The sequence below is a fragment of the Malaclemys terrapin genome, chromosome 1 (genome assembly GCF_027887155.1).
Source record: "Malaclemys terrapin pileata isolate rMalTer1 chromosome 1, rMalTer1.hap1, whole genome shotgun sequence".
Lineage (NCBI taxonomy): Eukaryota > Metazoa > Chordata > Testudines > Emydidae > Malaclemys > Malaclemys terrapin.
Genome location: NC_071505.1, coordinates 193,054,010 through 193,075,163, shown reverse-complemented (window position 1 = coordinate 193,075,163; position 21,154 = coordinate 193,054,010). Strand labels below are relative to the sequence as shown.

Sequence of the window (21,154 nt, the reverse complement as noted above, 5' to 3'; positions counted from 1 at the left end):
TTTTAGTGCTCATGAATTCTATCCAAGGGATCTCAGTGGAGGCAAAGGGCCTGATTCTCACTTGCACCAAGATCTCTTTACACCACTCGGGCAGTGTAAAGGGACCTTGATGGGAATGAAAAAAATCAGGCTAAAGAAATTCACCACATCAAGATTGCATCTGAAGAAGTGAGGTTCTGACCCACGAAAGCTTATGCTCCCAGTACTTCTGTTAGTCTCAAAGGTGCCACAGGACCCTCTGTTGCTTTAGGCTAAAGAAACTTGTTTATCCATAATGTACTGATAACAATGGCAGTGCAAGTTTTCCCTCACTGCTTGCTCTACATTCTTCCACTTTTACTGGTGAAGCAGCACTTCACATGCTGTGCCATTTCAGTCTTTGACTCTCTTGTGAGACTGCCAAAGAGGACCAGTGTGGTGGCAGTGTATTTTATGAGGTAACATCAGTATACCAGGAACTGGGCTGAGGCCAAGGGCATGTTCCAAATGGGCTACGAAACAGCTGCCAGATGTTAAATCAAAAGTTTCCTGATCAAATACTAATTTCTTGAATCACCCAATCCCCTGTAAAAAGCAACAGAGGGTCCTGTGGCACCTTGATTGAACTAACCTCATTATCTCCATACTGATTTATACCTGCCTCTGGAAATTTCCATTACTTGCGTCTGATGAAGTGGGCATTCACCCACGAAAGCTTATGCTCCAATACTTCTGTTAGTCTTAAAGGTGCCACAGGACCCTCTGTTGCTTTTTACAGATTCAGACTAACACGGCTACCCCTCTGATACCCAATCCCCTGTATTCACTCAATTCACTGCTTGAAATGTTATGCAAATGGTGCCGCAGTTAATTTCTTCCTAAGAAAATGAATGAGAATTACACGTGTCCTGGAACATCTATGCATCACCACACATACACCAGGGCCAGGGCCTTATTTATATGAGGGACAATCTGACTCACATTTCCACAAAAATAACAGAATCACATTGGCTTTTCTTCCATTATTTCTTCCATATTTTTTTCGTACACTGGCTGCTTTTGTAGTTTTGTGGCATGTTTTTTTGGTGGGGGGCGGGGGCAGATTGTTAATAGATTTAGCATCTGGGAAGTTAGGGCAGATGCTTTTGTGGATGGCTGCAGGTGGCTAAGGCAGCAGGGAAGTAAGGACTGTTTGCTGGGGCTAGAGAATGACAGTGGATTCACCAGCTGACAGGAAGAGTGAAGATGCTAGGAGTGGGACCTGGCAGTGGTGCATTATAATCAGAGCTTGTCAGAAAATCGAGGGGAGGGTTCATGGAAATCATCAACAAAAACAAATACAATTTAGTTTTCATTGAAATTTTCCACAGAAAATGTCAACTTATTGACCCCTCCCCTCCCCAAAAGAAACAAAAAAACCAACCAGTTTTGACAAGAAAACAGTTTTGATGAAAAATGTTCAACCAACCTTAGGTACAATATCCATTGCTCTGCCATGACTACATTTGCCTTTATCTCCCATGATCAATTAATCTTGATGTGGTGAATTATGCCTTTGAGAGAACCTTAACTATTGTCCACAAAGTTATCTATTAACAACAGAGCTGGTCGAAAGATTCGAAAATTTATTTTTTATGAGATTGTTCGATTTTGTGATGGAAAAAGGGTAGAAAGTTTCATGAAATATTTGTGATTTTTTCCCATGTTTTTTCCATCAGCTTACTCTAATCCACTTTTAAATCAGAAAAGCAACACATACAGCATTTTTAATGGCATGCATTGAATGAAATGTGTTGTGTTGTACATTGGTCCATTACAAATTACACTCATTATTTCAACAGATAATCTTTTTATTAAATATCCTTAATAAAAAGTTAAGTTCAGATTAAAAAAAGTGTAGATGAAAATAAGACTTGAGAAACTGGATGTTTTGTAAAAGCTCTGCTCTAGGAATTATTTCGGGGAATTTCTATATCTTGTGCTATACAGGAGGTCAGACTAGATGATCACAATGGTCCCTTCTGGCCTTGAAATCTATGAAACTAGAGAAGAGGAACAAGCTGTGATTTAATCTAGTATGAAGCACTTGAGTTGAAGCTGTGGAAACAAATTGAACCTAACCGGGTCAGACTAGTGTGCCACTGCTGATCAAAACTTACTGTGCTTTATCACTTTGGATTTATAAAGGAAGTTTAAAGCCACCTAGCCAAAGCTCTGTCTACCTTTTACACTTATTTAAAAACACCAGGCATACAGCAAGTCCAGCTGCCAATCCTCGCTACATAACAAAAGTAAACCAGCCAAGCTTTACAAAAAACAAAACAGGTGAAATATCTCACCCTTCTCAGCTGCTAATCCTCAGGTGTCCCCCATCCCTCCCTAAAAGCCAGAGGGAGAAAAGAACTTTGTAATATGTCCTGAAGGTCAACAAATTGGGCTATTTTGAACCAAGTGGGGAGCAGATTCCTAAGTTAAGGGACCCTCCAGGAAAGTAACACATCAGCAACTCCTTTGCTCCAGCTTGAGCAACTCTGCAGGTTTCAGCTGCAGCAGCTGTGGCACAGGCAAAGGAGGGGGAGGTGTCTCTCAAGTAGGCATCTCCTAAGCCAGTTAGAGCTGCATAGACCAAAATTAACATCTTCTGCTCCACAAAGAAATCCAAAGGATGCCAGTGTAGTTCCCAGAGCACCAGAGTAATATGGCATCCCATGGTGAAATGCACAGGGAGGCAAGAGATATTCTTAAGACTTGGTGGCTTTACAATCACAGAATTTCCATAGTATCACACAGGTGGGAGGATGGGCTTTACCTCATCACTTAGTCTGGTGGGCCCTGGAATATCTCAGGTTATCATCTTGCAGAACTCAGTAAATCCGAGTGGAGCACCTGCCCCTTCATGGTACTCCCTGGCCCCAGCCTACCCCACAGCAGCATTGCTCCACTCCACACCTGAGGTGTAATCATGGCCCCACTGAAATCAATGGGAGTTTTGCCTGATTTCCTGGAGTCAGGATTTCACCCCTGAACCATAACTACTCTCCCTGAGGTGGGCAAAAATGAACAGAGCTGAGTTTTTCAGAAACTAACTCTGATCCGGCAATTGCACAAGAGTTTCCATTGGCCACTGGGGGGGGGAGGTGATGATACGTAGAGCCACCCTTTCTAGTTTTGCTCCCTTTCCACCTGGCGGTGTCCTCCAATTTAGTGAGCCTCAAAATATGTGCTGTCCATGCAATGGACTTTCACATGTTCCTGGGCAAGGAACAATGCTGCTGATATTCCTTCCCCCTCCCATATGAAGAATTTATCAGTGGTTTGGGCTGGTATGCATTGCATTGAATCCCATGCATGTCTAGATACCGAGAGAATGATTTGGCCTTTCACTTTAAACACATATGCAAGAGTTATAAGAGTGCTGTCTTTTTCAATTGTGCCATTTACTCCAATAGTGCACACTCTTGTCTTAGTTCCAAGCCTTTTAACGTATTAGTAGCATAGATATACAGAGTGCTGAGGTGATCCCGGAGTTGGTAGTAACTCATTCAAGTAACTCATGAATGCTTTTTCATGCCAGTGAGTTAGGGACATCACAGCTGGAAGGCAGCTTTCAAATACTTGACATTTAATGGATTCAACTCAGCTTAGAGATTTTGAATTTAACTGTTTGAGGGTCCAGTCAATGTTTTCCCCAATTACCTGTATATTTTTACAGGCAATAAGATAAAGATTGCCTGACCGCAACCCCCGCCAAATTAAATACAAACCCATCAACTCACAATTCACTCTAGTTTTTCTAGAAGCTAAAGAATCCAAGTTTATTTCAAAATGTCCTGAAGTTCAGTGTGCAAAACGATTAAGTATGTTTTTTTGGTCTCTACCTGTACCCAAAGAATACAGCTGGTCTCTGCTAGTTGTGTGTGTCAGGAGAGAGAATAGGGGTCAGAACACTTTTTGTAAAATCTGTGCAAACCCAAATTTCAGCTCCAATCAGTACTACAAGCTGATGACTTGGTTGTTTTTTTTCTTTTCATGAGCAACTGGGGTAAAAAGCACTATTTGTTTTCACTTGAAAGGCTATCGAAAGTAGCCTGAAGTGTTGAAAGTCATCTGTTGCTGTTTTTGTCTCTAGTCCATGCCTAATTTACCCACATGGAATTCTTTTGGAAGTTTTGGACTCCTCAATGCTCCAATTTGCAAATGTGATGCCAGTTTGTAATCTACGACCAACTGCACAAAGTTATATTTTGAGCCTTTCTTCCCCACATAAGCTGGTTACCAGAGAGTGCAGAGAGCCCAGAGCAACATTTTACAACAGAGAAAAATAAAGGCATTTCTGTAGCGGCTCTCTATTTTGAAAATGCCCCTGCTACCTCCCTGCTTTAAAAGAAGAAATCATGAGTGATGATACCAAATCAGAATTAAAAAACAAAATATGTTGAGGTTTAAGGTGGGCACTCAGATACTAAGATGAAGAGGACTCTAGAAATGCCTATAAATATAAGCAAAGTAAAGTGGAGAAACAAGGTTAAGTTATAAAGATAATATAATTCTCCATGGTTCACGTAGAAAAGCTAGTTTTGTTGCATTTTCATAACCTACGTAACATGGAAAAAGTAATGTAACTATAAATATGTTCAAAGCATAAATTATACAGGAAAAATAATAGTGGGAAGGTACAAAGCTAAACAGAAGTAATGGGGAATTTGCAGCTCAGATCTAAGATTCTGATTGCTGACAGTAAGTCATACTTGTTATACAGTTAAGGAAGAAATATAAAGACACCATCCAGGAGCTGGGGGAAAGTGCATAAAGTTCTCCAAATCAGAATTGTTTACATTCCTTATACCTACCACAGAAAACGTACAAATCCTTTCTTATCCAGATATGCACCAGAGATTATAAAATGTTTCGGTCTAGTTTCCCACTGTGGAAACTAAAACTGATTTTTCCACTGAAAAAGGAGAAATAACTGACTGAAAATTAGCAAAAACAGATTTTTAACAGAACAAAAAGCATTAAAAATGTCTTCAGAAAAACACCATAACAGGAAAAGTCTTGCAAAGATAACTATTATTATCCCCTAACAGACCAAAATATCCCCCCACACACACATTGTAAACATAATGTTTGGAATACTGCATCAATAGGTAGAATAAAACATGACAGCTTTTGCTGCACCATCACTAAACTGCTATGTAGTTCTAGTTTTCACATGCAGGCATGAGCTAATAAGCAGATTTTCTTTTGCAGATAGTTTCTAGAACCATACATTATTAAAATAGTTAAAATAGGACGAGAATGGATTCATTAAGCTTTATCTGAAACACAAAGTTTTTAAACCTCTCTTAAGCATGTATGCAATTTTTTTTAAACCAATTACTTCTTACCTGTGAAAGATCAATGTTCAGATTCCTTACTAGATGTTATCGTCATGACAGGTCAAACAACTGTTTATAAAAGAATGAGTATCCTTTAGGTACAGCACATATGTATGTTTTAAACACTCCCCCTCTATCCCCCTAAAAAGTCTTCCTTAATTCACTGTCAGTCAAAAACAAGTTGGTAAGAGTCTGAGTTGGAATTACCTGAAGGAGGAAACAGGAGAGAGAGGGAAAGGAATCTGAGAGGAGATTCAGTGATGTCAGCAGTATGTCTTAAGGAAATCTAGAGCTGAGCCCAGCAAACTTTATAACTACAATAGCACTCAACACCCAGTTACGTGGTAAGCAAATACCTGCTTAAAAGGAAACTGATGTACTTTTAAAGAATGTCAGTTAATCTTTGAAGAAACTTTAGTCTCACTGAGCAAAGTCCCTCAAAGGCCTTCTTGCCGGAACAAATAAGGGCACAAACCTTTGCACACATGAAAAAAAGAAAATAGAGACCAAAAAAAAAAAAGTCAACATTATTGATGATCCCCTTCCTTCTGGCAAAAAGGAGACTGAAACCCATCTGAAATGAATTTATACCAGGACTATTTTAGCACACTGAACCATAACAACCATGGTCATAGCTGAAATCCCTGAACACTAATGTTTCCAAGCTGGTTAGCCACGACACTGTTTCTTTTTGATGACTTATTCTGAGCTTTCCTGTGTGCCATTTCCTCTGTTATTTACAAGATGCAGAAAATAAAGTGAGGTGGTGCAGATTTGATTTGGGGAAAATTGGGTGCTTCTGAATGTGAGGAGTGAGTGGTGTAAGTGTTTTGCCATCCATAACCATTCCGAAGTGCCTTAGGCGCTACTTTCTTGTTTGATGGGATTCCCAGAAGTAAATCCCAAAAGCAGAAATGAAAGGGAAGACATTACAGCACTGGAAACACTGATCTGCTGGCTCTGGGATATTGTTCTCTGACATACATCCTCCCAGATGCATGGCTTCATGGAATTATGTCACAGCAAGACGGTCCAATGCAACAGATCATAGAGACAAGCAACCATAGAGACTTCTCATGGGGCACTTGATGCTAGATTAATCTTGCCCCCTTTGGTGCTGAGGTGCGAGAGGTGTTTTAAGTATGGCTTTTTACTAACAAAATCAGAACCATCTCACTGAAAAGAAAACATACTAGCAGAAGCGAAAGCTCTTTTTTCCACAGTGGCATTGGTAAACAATCATGTCATCGATATGCAACCATAGGAAATAGAGGCCTGGAATTCTGCCTTCATGTGGTCAAGTATGTAGGCATTTAGGCAGTGCCAGCAGGCAACAGCTGTTTTAAATTTAGAAGAACATAAGTAAGATGTGATTTTATTTCCTTGTCAAAGACAAACAAATTTCACACCACTCACACATACACTCCTCCCCCAATCCTTAGACCTGTGGAACTGATTGTCCCTTTATTAATTATTATGAGAGATGGAGCTGGTAGCAACCCCTATATTTAGGTTGTCTAGTGCCTTGCATTATAAAAGGAGTCCAGTGACCTTTTTTTGAGATGCTGTAACACCGTTGTTTGCAGCAGGCCTTTGGAACTGGGCACGGATAAAGCCCTTGAGCTAGAGAAATTCCATTCTGGGTTAGCTGAGCTATGAATGATTAAAATTGCTATTTCCTGGCTCTCACTTGTATTCCTCAGGAAAATGGTGGCAGCTTGCCAACATAATAACTGCACGTGAATATTCTAAAGTGTCAGGCCCACACTGCCACTGACGCAGCACACACTGCACTGGGAAAGCCCGTTAGCTGCCAAAGCAGTTAGAATGGTGGGTAGGGTGGAGTGGAGGCGGAAAGAGAGGCAGGCTGGGCCCTCAACAGCCCTGGCACATGGTTTCAGCATCTTAGCCCCCCTCTGTGGATATCAAATGGGGCAACAGTTCCTCCAACTCCCAGAGGGGTGAGGAGAGAGACAAAGGTGGCTGAGCTCCGCCCTCAATCATACCTTGGACTCAGAACATGCACCAGCAACAGATTTCCTCTGAGATAAGAGCCTTCTTCTGCTGTTAACTGATGCAGTTAGCCCCATATCTCAAGTGGCAGTAGTCTGTATTGCAGTGCTGAAGGTTCATAGTTCACACCCTGTTAATGATGCATGATGACAGATATCTACCTTTTCCCTTTTTATAAAAACCTAGAAAATTACTTGCAAAAAGTTATGTTAAGATTGCAAAGTTAAGCACTTGAAAATTAGGAAATGCCTGTTTTACAGTTGCCTGTGAATATTTATTCAGCCCCTTTGTACATATGTGCTATGATACAGTCTTTAATTACATGATCTATTACTATTTTTCCCACAGGATGCCTGCCTCATTCAGTGCACAAAGTGGTGGAATTAAGGGTCCACAGGTAAATATAAATCTGACATTTCCCAAATTTTGCGTGCTTGACGTTGCAACTCAAATGCCTTTCTTTTAATGTAGCTTTTTCTGAGAATTGTGAACATAAGGTCCCCATTTTAAACCACTTACTCTGCATATAATCTCTTCTACTGTACCTCAGTACTATGGCGGACATTTAGAACAATGATAGGGAAGAGTATAACATCCCAGAAGTTCAGCTGTTTATCTGTACTTCTTGGATCTATAAATTTGAGCAGGAAATCTAATAATAATAATTGACTTTCTTGTGGTATTTCCAACTCTTGTTTTTGGAAAGAGTCAAGTAGGGAAGAGATAGAAGAAAACAAAAATCTCAGACAGAAAATGCTCCAGGTAATTCAGACTTGCAAAAAAGTTTTAGTCAAGGTTCAGTTCAACATGTGTCTGCATGCATCCCAAAGAGGGAAGAAAAGTCATAATGAACGTTTGAGTTTTAACTCTTCCCTATCACAAATGTGTCAGAAAAATGTTTTACTGTCCCTCTGAAACAAAAATAAAGATACACATTTCATTGCACAATTTCTCTAGGTAAATATATATAGGAAGTAGCAAAAGTTGTGTTATAATTTATGATCATAAACAAGTGCAGAAACATATCTTGACCAAAATGCATCTCTAAGTTCTATTTACTAACAAATAAAAAAATTATTAAATCTTTAATTATGTGCATTAATTAGAAGTTTTAGAATCACTGGGTGGGTTAAGCAATGGAAGAAAGAGTCTAAGAAGAGAGAGGCTACTTCCACCTAAATATGATAGATGTGCTTGAGCCATGAAGTTCAGACCTGAAATTATATCTGAATCTGGATCCAAAATGTCCCCAAAGTTTGGGGGAATTCAGATCTAGGATTTTGGCCCAGCTCATTACAGAAATAGGAGACACTATGCACTGCTCGGATCCTGATCGAAATGTCCTGCAGAGGTATTTGAATCACGGGGTTTGGGTGAGGTCCACATCTAATTATTATTGAAGGATTTGGGGAGAAGAAAAAATGAGTTTATGGTGCATCTCAAAAGCTTGGAGCAGCAGAAAGCATTGTTTCCAAGGGACAAGATGTTCTTTTGGAAATGCTAGAGCTATTTTAGGTGAGCTGGTAGACTGAAACCACTGACTCAGCCCGTACATGTCACCTAAGACACCCAGCTAAGTAGGTAGAGACCAGTTGGTCAGGCTAACTTCACAGTATGTTCACTCTCCTGAAAGTTGCTTGTGCTAAAGAGGACAGTTCTTGGGATACTACTGAGCACCTTAGAGGAAAAATCCTAGCTATGTAATATCAAATATGTTTTTAGAAAAAACAACAACTAATTTTGATATGATTTTACCATTGTTATCCTCTATCATTTGATGGTTTGAAAGAGAGTATAATTGTGGGGCTAGCCTAGGACTTAGGAGTCTTGAGTTCAAGTCCCAGTTCCACCACAGGCTTCTTGTGTGACCTTGGGAATGTCACTTCGGGCCAGATTTACAAAGCCATTTAGGTGCTGAAAGATACAGGCGGGTACCTAGTGGAATTTACAATAGCTCCTGAGCAAGTTAGATGTTTAACTCCCACTCAACGTCAATAGTTAAGGGCCTATCTCACACAGGTGAGTTTGAAAATTCCAGTAGGCATCTATCTGCATCTTTAAGCACTTAAATACCATTGCAAGTCTGTCCCTTAGTCTCCCTGTGCCTTTGTTCTCCATCTGTAAAATGGGGATAATAGCACTTTTTACTTCACAGGGGTGTCGTGAGGATAAATACATCAAAGATTGTGAGGCCCTCTGATACTGTGGTGATGGGGGCCATATAAATACCTAAGAGACAGAAAAGCTCTCCCTCATAATATTAAATTAATTTTTCAATATCTTGACAAAATTTTGACAAAATGTTGAGCTTCAGTGGCTGGGAGTCCTGCCTATCCTAGGTTTGGTCCTTGTGGTTTCCTGTGTTCTGTGGTTACTTCAGCTTTTTGTCTTAGCTAGCTATAGCTAAAGAGTAAACTCCAGAATCTTTAACGTTTTCTTTATGTAAAGAAACAAAATACCAGTTGGGTTTCCACTTCAATCACTAAAACATAATTGTTTCTGTTTTTATTATTGGCTTTTTAAAATTTCATTTGTAATGTCAAAACATTAGATCAATAAAACAAGGATTGAAAAATTGGCAAGTACTTTCCCTGAATTGTCAAGGAAAAAAAAGTAAGCTCATTGCAAACCCTGCAAAATGTAGTTTGGTTAGGAAGTACCTCGTAGAGAGAACAGCCAATACAACCAAAAACATTCCTTTCAGAATAACAACTTTTCACACACACAAAGAACTAAGCTCAAAATGCATTTTTATCAATTACTCTAGTTAAATGAGACCTGGTTATTTAATATGTAAAATCTACATAAAAAAAACGATTTCCGTCCCCATTAAAAAGATAGTAAGAAAATACACACTGCACTCTATAAACGATAGTTTTAATTAAAAAAACAAAAACAAAGATGCTAACTGGAAACTTCTTCTTAGATTCCTGGGCTAATTAGAAAAACCTACAAATCCAGATCCCTACTGACATTCTATTCTGCAAATACTCATGTATTGCTTTCCAAACTATAAAGCTTGATTACAAAAGATCAGTAGAAATTTGTCAAACTGCTTTTTCAGTACATCAATCAGTTACCCTTTTTAAAAAAAACCCATTGACAACTATGTACTCTCTCCTTAGTATATTTTCTTTCATTGTTTTTAAATAACCTTGTATTGTTTGCATACTTTTCCTGAGATTAGAGATTTTATTTGTAACTATATCTAATTTTGAATCAAAATGGTAAATCTGTTTCTTAATGACTGCATTGTTGATAAAGTTAGATAAAGAGGTGGCAAGGACATATGTTTCAACTAAATGCGCTGTTTCTTGGGCAATGTGACCATGAAAGGAAATGAGGACCCACTTCTGCTCCACTGAAATCAGTGGTAAAGCTGCCATGGAATTCAATAGTACAGGATCAGGTACTGAACGAGAAGACATTCTCTTCAGTGTCATTCCCTCCTATTTAGATGTCATCGTGGTAGTCACTGCTCTCCACTTTTGTGTCTCCATCTTGCTTTTGTCATCTCTTTGAAAATATCACAGAAGTCCACACTAGGGGGATTGTACCATGGTATAGTTAAAGTGATACAGTTTGTGTGTGTAGACAAGCCCTCCTTCGCCTGTATCTTAGGGTGGATGGGGATGGGAGACTCAGGTGCTGGTTGACAGTTGGCAATGACATGCCTATAAGAGTACACAATTGGAATGGGCTTCTTTTCCACTTGAAGAGCTTTACACTGAAAGATTTGGGTGGGATTTTCAAAAGCATCCACCACTGACCTAACTCTGCTCCCATTGAAGTAGATGATAAATTTTCCATTGACCTTATTGGGAGGAGAGTTACCCCCACCAACTAATGCCTTTGAAAATTCCTTCCTTTTTATCAAGTAATTTTATTTCACCAAGTGAGCTATTGCTGAGATGGTTCTTATCAGTGCATGGTAAGGAATTTGTTTGTTTTTCCACCTGATTGGTCACATTATTAGAGCAGCAACAGAAGTGATTTCTTGTTAGTTACCTGAAAACTTCCATTGTAAACCCAGTTTAAAAACTGGATTTAGGACAAGCTTTTCAAAAATGGACATTGAAAGTTAGGTAACTACATCCTGAAGTTTTGGTCCCAAATGACAGAACTATTGATATATTTCAGCTCATGGTGTCAGGAACCTCAAAAGATTTCACAGGATGGCTGCAACCTCATGATGATAGCTGTTCCTATGAATTTGTGGCTTCATTTTAATTAAATCGGTTAAATTAAACCCTTCTAGTTTTGATTGTGACCCAGAACCAAGAGTGAAGGTGTAGGTTTAGATGCAGGAATTCAAATATAAACGGCCTTCAAGCCTCAAACTGGAAATTTTAAAAGGCTCAGGTTCAAGAAAGTTTTTTTTTTTTTTTTTTTGCCTGATACGTTCATGCAACTTCAAAGCAGCCAAAATTCACCTCACTTGCCCGAAACTCAAACATGTCCCTTTCCCATCCCAAGACTCTTCTGGTGAGTGACTGACTGGCCCATCTGCTGTATTTTGAGGTGGGAGGACAAAGTGAGCTTTCGCTGATTACACACACAATATCGCTTCAGGGGAACAAATTGCCCACCTGCTTGTAACAAACTAACCTACACAGATGCTTCATGTATGCCCCTTCTTTCCCTCCTCTTGGATCAGGAACTGAAGGATCCAAAAGATTCATCCAGGTCTCTCAGGCTGTGTGCAATGGGGCTGAAAATGAAAAACCTCTATTGAGGTTTCTTCCCCATGAGGCCATTGTATCTACCTCTCAAACAAAGAAATTGCTTCAGATTGATTATCCTAAACACTGAGAAATACCTTTATCACTTTTGCAATCCAAGGATGTTCAAAGGAGCCCTGCTTTGGAAAATTAGTGCAAACAATGGATTAATTTAATTAGAAATGGTTTCCATGGACCAGCAATATGGGACCTGACCCAACATCCACTGAAACAATGGAAATTCTCCCATTGAATTCAATAGAGTTGTGTCAGGCCCATGGGGATTTGAGCATCAAACCATGGAATTAGTACAATCAGTTTCAAATGCCCACACACTAGATTGATTCTCTGTAAATAGAACTAAAAAAACCCAAACCAAACCAGTGCCTCATTGCATTCCAAATGTGTATTCCTGGAAAATAGCATCTTGAATAAACATTTGAGAGTTCTTCATCATCCGACTGTAATCAAAGGAAATGAAATCTGTGTTTTTGCAAATACGTTACTAAGAAGGCTTCAGAACTGAACCTTGAGAAAACTACTGAGGTTGATAGTGCCTATGAAATTTTATGAAAAGTCCAAGAAGTGATGGTAATAAAGAGAAGAGTACACATATCCTGCACCTCAAATCTGGTACAATGATTATCTCTAGGAATACTATCTCAGAGAGATCTTTTTATTTCTACCATGGAAAAAGTTAAGAAATGCCCTTGGAAGGTCATAGAATACATTTATTTCCAGATGTAGCTAAAATTACTCAATCTTAAGAAATAATCTATAGAAAAGAGAACTATTATCCTTTATCCTGCTAAATTCAGGGTTGAGAAGGGATAAAAAAAATTCTTCCTTCTAATTAAGTTGGTTCAATAAAAGACATTACCTCGCCCACCTTGTCACTCTAATATCCTGGGACCCACAGGGCTACAAAGAACACTGCAAACACTGAGAGACAGTTCTTTTCTTCACAAGAAGATGTGATAGTAGGTCTTGGCCACACCTATTATCACTATAGTTGCAAAATAGTTTCCATTATAACCCTCTGTTTTCACATGCTCAAACATTGCAAAACATTGACCTTTGGGGCTTCATTTTTCCATAGTTGCTCTCTACCTGGAAGGTGAATTCTTTTAGAAAGTTTGAACAAAATCCCTTCAGAGACAGAGGCTATTGCTTTCAGGCAGTCGCTGGGACAATTTGCCTGAGGAAGATTGTATAGTAAGTATTTTGTTCCTCTGAGGTAAAGTAAATCCTGCTGTAAACCATCTGCATCTGAAAATTACAGGCATGAAAAATAATCAGGGACTTCAGAATTTTAAGGTCTGCAAGGAATTTTTTAGGTTTTCAGATGGCTGGGGGTTGAAATGGGGGAATAATTAATTGGAAAAGTTATTTTAAGGATGATTGTCCCTTTTCCCCCTTCCCCACCCAATGTGCATCTCCTTTAATGCAGACTATATAGAGTATTCATATTAGCAGAGTATATTCCTCTCAAACTCTTGGTTTGATGGTGCTGATCACTGATATTTGAAACATGCTAAAAGGTATCAGTAAAGCAGGGGACAAGGATTTTCTCGGTTTAAGGTGACGGCAACGAGAGGGAATCAGCCAGGTTAGTGGGTGTCTACAGAAAATAAGGATCAGCTTTTCTAACTTGATGCCTAAAAGGGAAAAATATGTCACTAACTTTCTCCATGCAGCTAAGCAAGGAGTAAGGCAGTGCCTTTCTCTCCTGTATCGCCTCTGTGCATTGTTGGGGAGAACAGGCTCCATGAGGTCATTCCTCTATCCCCCCTGACACTTACACACAGGCAAGAGGGGACTGGACAGAGGTGAGCAAAGAATGGATGAAGTTTTGGCTCCCACCCCTGCAATACCTAAGCTGGCACAGAGAAGGAAGCAATCTACTACTGTTGTAAGCCAGTAGTAGATATTAGTTCCTCTCTGGAGCAAGAGGGAACCGGTGAAGGAACTGTAAGTCTCAAAGCTCCTGGGACAGGGGAGCTACATGTGGTCTCTTACACAGGAGGAGACAAAGTCATTATGTGAAATTCTTACCCTGTTCAAGTCAATGGGAGTTTTATCATTCACTTCAATGGGGCCAGAATTTCACCCTTAGTTAGGCACCTGCATCCAGTAGATGCCTAAGTAAGTGACCTGATTTTCAGACATGCTGAGCTCACAACCTATACTGATGTCAATGGGAACTGCAGGTGCTTTGCACCTCAGAAAAATCAGGCCACTTATTTAGAACTCTAAATGAGAATTTCAGTGCCTAACTTCAGATACCCAAGTTTGCAAATGTTGGCCTTACAGAATATGTATCTATGTTCATTATCCAGTGCTGTAGCAATCCTGGATTAAAGTATGAGTAAGGAACCAGAAGAGCAGCAACACCCAAATCAAAAGTAAGATATGGCATTAAGCCACAACACTCCAGAAAGTCTGCAGCCTCATCTGTCCACACTCCTGAATGTGTCATCAACATAAGACATGTTAGAAAGAAACTGTACAGACAGGAAAAACAAGACTTCCTAGAGGCAACAGCAAATACATTTGTTTCGTTAGGTCTAATTTGTGATGATTCATCTGACGCATATTGCATGTTATTCAATGCCAACTTGTAGCAGATGAAAGTTGGCATTAGTTCATTATCATTTGGCTAACGCTGCATCTCCAATGTAAAGCTGGTTGGGAACTTTTGACCAATCTCATTTTTGTCAGAAAATGTCATTTTGTCTCAATCAAAACTTATCACAAAACAGGGGCATGTTTGACAAATTTCCTTACTCAAAAAAAGGCCATGAAAAAGATTTAAAATTGTCAAAATATTTCGTTTTGACAATTTCAAAACAAAAAAATGTCAGCTAATTAGAGTGAGAAAATGAAAAAAGATCAAAAGAAAAAATGAAATGTTTCAATTGACCCAAACCAAACAAGTTTTTGGTTTGTCGGTTTGCAAATATTTTTGAGATTTCAAATTTGCACCTTGATTTGAGAAAGGAAAAAATTTGGAACTCTTGCAAAAATTCCCAGGATTGAAAAACAATTTCCCACCCAGCTCTGCTCCAATGGCAGAGTACCTGCAGGGATTTCTACTTCATCTTAGATTTCAATGCACCTGACGTTTTGAGGTAAAACTAAATGATCTACTTTGATCATGATCAAGTTATGCCACCCTTGCCCCAGCACTGCCATCACCCAAAGCCCAACTACAGCCCCTTGAAAAAGCTGCCTCTTTATGAGGTAAACCTCCTGTCTTTTGCTTTACTGGCTTTTTCTGCTCTGACTGCTACTGCTGACCATCTTCATTTTCTTTTTGCAGTTGGTATGAAAGAGATATTTATCTGGCTCTAACAAACAGGGAATGTGGGCCTGCAAAATATACTTATAAGACACTTAGGGTATGTCTACACTGCAGTCAGAAGGTGAAATTGCAGCTCATGATACCTGAACAAGATCAAAGAGAGCTTGAGTAATAATTTCAGTGAAGCTGAGGCAGCATGGGCTGGCTGCTCGAGTATGTCTCCAGGGTCCTAGGTGAGCCAGGCTAGCTCGTGCTACCTGGATCAAAGCTAGTGCGTGTATGTCTACACGTGCAGCAATCACACCTCCTGACTGCAGTGCACACGTATCCTTAGAGAGTGAATTAGTAGCTGGACAAAGAAAGGCAAGTAGCGTAGGCCTAAGTTTACATGAGCCTGGTCCCTGAACAGAAAATCAGAGCTACACAATAAAAAATACATTATTACAAGTGCAAAAAATTATTCTGTCCATCCCTCCCTGACTAACTGATGATACCAAGACAGTGATTTTGTGTGTGAGAGGGTATTTTAAAAGCTACAATATATGCAGTTGCTTTACTCCTGGGGAAAGGTATGCAAAGCTCAGTGAAACAATTTCTCTTTGGGTGTAATTTGCCTATCTGCAGAGGGCAAGCACCAGTCAAATCCCACTTGCAGTCTAGTTATGTGCCAGCCCTCTGCACAAGGATGAATTTTACCCTTTATGAACACACAACCACAGCCGGCAATATGGTGGCCCCTTTGACTATATGGAGTTCAGTTGGTTCAACCAGAGTTCCAGAGAACCTACTATATAATTTACACCAGGGGATCTTTTGCAATCAACCTGAAATGAACCCATTAAACTTAGCCTCTAGAAATTCACATTACTCCAGGCAGAGCAAGGCATTTCACTTCTAATTCTGGCAAGAAGTTTGCAGTCTCAAAAACAATTCACAAGGCACCTTGCTTTCTCTGGTTTTGGGTTCACTCTCTAAGGCAGGTGACTGTTTGCATGGCCTTCACTTGCACTGTGAACAAAACATCTCGCACAGCTCTAGCCAAGAAGAGACCAGCTGATTGTCAGTGAGAGGAGGTTAAGAAAATGCGCCCTCCCCCCTCCAAGCAGGTAAGGACTGCACGGCTATTGCACTCGCTGCCAGTGATTTCTGAAGCCAAAAAACGAAGTATTAAATTAATCAAGATCATCAAGTATGATACTATATATATGCAGATTAAGAGTGAATCATTAAGCCTTCAGAGGGTGCCTGAACACATCTACAGGCTCTCTGTTTCCTTGTACCACACCCTTTCATAATATTCCCTTGGAGGGGGGAAGAAACCATTTGCTCCTCTTTTCTTAGGTGCTACTTTCATTCCTCTAAAAAAAAGAACAGGAGTACTTGTGGCACCTTAGAGACTAACAAATTTATTAGAGCATAAGCTTTCGTGGACTACAGCCCACTTCTTCGGAAACTTTTCATTCCTCTGCCTCCCCCTAGCATATTGAGTAATCAAAGCACAGTACTCTCCTTCTCTCATGTTAGGAATAGGCCTACTATGAAGGATTTTGGCAGCTGAATCTCAAAGATTAATATATATATATATAGGCTGTCAATGGCAGGTAACGCAAATGATTAATGCAAAACAAATTAGATTTAAAAAATAGTTGTGATTAATCACAGTTTTAATCACACTGTTAAGAATAGAATACCAATTTAAATTGATTATAAAAATATTTTTGGATGTTTTTCTACAGTTTCAAATATGTTTGTTTCAATTACAACACAGAATACAAAGTGTACAGTGCTCACTTTATATTATTATTTTTATTACAAATATTTGCACTGTAAAAAGATAAACAAAAGAAATAGTATTTTTCAATTCACCTCATACCAGTACTGCAGTGTAATCTCTATTGTGAAAGTGCAACTTACAAATGTAGAATTTTTTTTTTACATAACTGCACTCAAAAACAAACCACTGTAAAACTTTAGAGCCTTCAAGTCCACTCTGTCCTACTTCTTGTTCAGCCAATCGCTAAGACAAACAAATTTGTTTACATTTACAGGCGATAATGCTGCCCACTTCTTAATTAGAATGTCACCTGAAAGTAAGAACAGGAGTTTGCACAAAGTGAGCACTGTACACTTTGTATTCTGTATTGTAATTGAAATCAGTATATTTGAAAATGTAGAAAAAAATCCAAAAATATTTACAATAAATTAAAATTGGTATTCTATTATTGTTGAATAGTGCAATTAAAATTGCAATTAATTGTGACTATTTTTTAATCTCGTGATTAATTGCTATTTTTAAAAATTGTTTGATAGCCCGTATATAGGTGTAGATATAGACACACAGCAAACCCTTTAAGAAGCTTCAGTACAATTTGCATTTTCTCACAGTGCTACAAAAACCATAGCAGCTTGTGGAGATTCCAGAGGAGCATCTACAAAATATCTGGCAAATAATATTTATTTTCAAAATTGATGTGTGAGCCAAACACAATATGGGGTATTTATCAGCTTGGACCCATTACAATCTTTTAGATAAATATTCTGGTTTTTTAAAAACCTAAACTGTGTATCTAATCCTGTTGTGTCACTTCTCATTTCCTTCAAAGAGAGGGGGAGAAAGCTAAATTAAGTCTGAAGCTCTTTTGAATTTACTGCTCCTTCATCATTAAGAGGCCTTGTTGTGCCAGATATCACTGCATATATTGTTTTTGAGATCACTCACTTGCCCCAGACCCCTGCAATACCTAAATACAAGGTGGTGCACAATAATGGTAGTATCACTTTACATTGATATAGTGCTTCTCCTCTCAAAGGACCCTAAAGCGCTTTGCACACTGAGCTACTAACTATGGACTAGATTGTACCCTTTAGGGACCAGCTCACACTGTGTGTGGTAAGTGCTAGTAAGTGAGGGGAGGGGAGGAACCCACTTGTGCCACCCCACGTTAGGGTTGCCAGGAGTCCAGTTTTCAACTGGAAAGTACAGTCAACAAGGGAACTGGCAGTGTCCAGTCAGATCTACTGACTGGACACTAAAAGTCCACTTACCACAGACGGGAGGTTGGAGGGGGGAGTGGTAGCCTATTGCCCAGCCCTGAAGCATCGGCTCCTGTGGCAGCAGCATGCACCGGCTTGGGCCACGGGCGGCCCCTTTGAGGAGCATGGTTTGCAGGGCTGCAGCAGAGGACAGAGTGCGGGAGCCCATGGCGAGTGGGGTAAGTGGCTCCCAGTGGGCATGGAACATTCTCCGGGCAGGAAGGAATGCGAATTGCCCCACCAGCCAGCACTTCCCTGGGCCACGCTCTCAGGCAGCTCCAGGGTGGGGAGGGCTCGAGTGGGTGGGAAGGGGGCTGCTGGGCAGGCAACGAAGAGGGAGGTGGGGGGGGGAGGGCCTGCCGGGCAGGAGGGCCGCATCTTAGCTCACCAGCAGGGCTGCCTGGCTGCTCCTGTGTGGCCACAGCACTCCTCTGACCTGCACTGCTAGGTGACCTGCTGGAGCTGCGGCTGCTCACACTGGAGTCGAGGGGGCAGAGCAGAGAGTGATGAGGGAGGGGAGAGGGGAGAGGAGTGAGTGGTGGGGGGCAGAGCCTTGAGGGAAGAGGTGGGGCAGGGACGGGGCCTTGGGAGAAGAGACGGACAGGGGCAGGGGAGTCCAGTTTTCAGACATTAGAAAGTTGGCCAACCTATTCCACATGCTTCCAGTTAATTTGCCATTTCTAAAGTGTAGCCCACTGAGGCGAAAAACCACAGGAAGCGCACAGCAGCACTGCACTGCAGTTCCAAAACACAAACCGAAGAATGCTCAGAGCCTTATTCTCATGTACACTAAGGTCTCTTCACATCTCTCTGGCAGCACAAAGGGAGCTTACGTAAGAACCGGGCCCTCGTTCTAACTGAGACTGCGGGGGAAGGGTGGGGAAGAATTTATGTTTGCACAGAATGGTTAAGTGAGCTGCAGTGCTCACTTAGTCAAGGTTAATGCATCCTTATTCTGATGAAGAAGTATCTTGGCACCTTTCATTACCACAGGCTAAGTGGTCAAGACCTTATTACACTATTCCCCTAAAAATCTATCAATTCAAACCCCCACACATTCTTCTTGCCATCCTCAGTATTCAGGGATCTTCTTTTCGGCAGCACCTCTGCAGACATTCAGGCTGAGTAGCTTGCTCTTGATTCTGCTGTGTTGGTGACTGAGACTGTCCCATCCTCCCTCAGTTCTCCTGCCAATTGCTCCCACTCCTCCTCCTCTGCTCAGCCATTCCCTCTCTCTCTCTCACTGGACAAGGTGGAGGTGCGGAGCACAGATAGTGAGCTGGATGGCTGGCAGGGGAAGAAGGGATGGAATCTCTACTATTGGTCATGCCTACCCTGAAAGACAGCCAAAAAATAGCACAACGCAGGGGAGAGGCTTAGGAACTGGACCTGAGGCCAGAAAGCTCCAGCCAAACTCAAGTGTTCAACAGGTGTATTCCTCCAGCAACATGATAACCTATCATTCTTAATTGTCAATGCCAGTGATGTGCTGTGGGCCCACAGGTTCCTCTTGTTAAAATGTCCTGCATTCTTCTTCCCTAATCTGCTGAGCAGCAAAAAGAGAGAGAAGATGACAAAGAAACCAGCTGCCCTGGAAGAAGAATGCCACATTTTTTCCAAGTGTGCAGCAAGGACTACTAGAGCTTGATGCACATAGTAGATTGAGCTAGTATATCTGCTCCTGACCTCTGTAGGTAAAATGCCTGTGGCCACTGTCACTATGCCTCCTCTCCATGCCCTCGTTTAGTTTAATTGTGGCCCTAGGAACATTAATTCAGACCTTGACTTTGACTTCATTTATCCCAGCTGCTGCATTGGGGGGGGGGAGGGGAGAAGCAGCAATTCACTGAAAACACATGCTGTCTCTGCACTAACTAGATAAATCAGCTACACAAATAAAAGATTGTTATGTACCGTTTTGATTCTCTGGTAATGTTTTAGTGTTTTCACTCTTAATATAATGATATTTAAATCCCAAGGATGTCATAACATTTTATGTTATGGGAAACATCCCACTGGTATTTGTTATGAACACAGTAGTTAGTTACTGCTAATTTAGCATTAAAAATTAGGGAGAAATCAGCATTCAGTTTATTAGAGTGGAACATATAGAACATTCCAGATTTTTCTTCAATTTACATTTCTTCAATTTACTTTATAGCTTTTATTTTATATATATATATGAGGGAGAGAGAGAGAGAGAGAACTGTTCCACCTAGGTGCTGGACTCAACTTGTTCCAGCCCTCTACTTCTCAGATCACATAGGCTCTACACAGGACCGGCTCCAGGCTTTTTGCTGCCCCAAGCGGTGGAAAAAAAAAAAAAAAAGCCACGATCGCAATTGCAGTTGGCGGCACTCCGGCGGCAGCTCCACCGCGCTGCTTTCTTCTTCGGCGGGAATTCGGCGGCAGGTGCTTCCCTCCAAGAGGGACCCGCCACCGAATTGCCACCGAACAGCCCGATGTGCCGCCCCTTCCCCTTGGCCGCCCCAAGCACCTGCTTGCTGGTCTGGTGCCTGGAGCCGGCCCTGGCTCTACAAGAAATATCTTTGGATATATTCTATCTTAGCACTAGAACAAATTAAAAAACTTTATCACTTACATATGCTTGCTTGCTTTCCTTTGCTTTAATGCAATGTCCCGAGCTGATCTTACAATATATTAGATAACACTGATTTTTTTTTTTTGGTGGAAACATTTAATCAGTGTTTACAGTTCTAAGGAAA

At 40.6% G+C, this 21,154-nt stretch overlaps 1 protein-coding gene across 7 annotated transcripts in view; it reads right to left on the bottom strand.

Moving 5' to 3' along the window:
- KCNJ15 (potassium inwardly rectifying channel subfamily J member 15) overlaps positions 1 to 5,731 on the bottom strand; it is a 40,878-nt gene extending 35,147 nt beyond the window's left edge. For 2 of the 7 annotated variants that reach the window (XM_054049096.1, XM_054049102.1), the window contains exons 1-3: positions 5,565 to 5,731; positions 5,367 to 5,426; positions 2,319 to 2,358 (exon numbers count right to left, since the gene is read on the bottom strand). The gene's annotated coding sequence lies outside the window, so the exon portion shown is untranslated. The remainder of the gene's footprint in view (positions 1 to 2,318; positions 2,359 to 5,366; positions 5,427 to 5,564) is intronic. The other 5 variants (XM_054049087.1, XM_054049072.1, XM_054049079.1 and 2 more) reach the window with 4 other exon arrangements.
- Between the last annotated feature and the right edge of the window lie 15,423 nt (positions 5,732 to 21,154).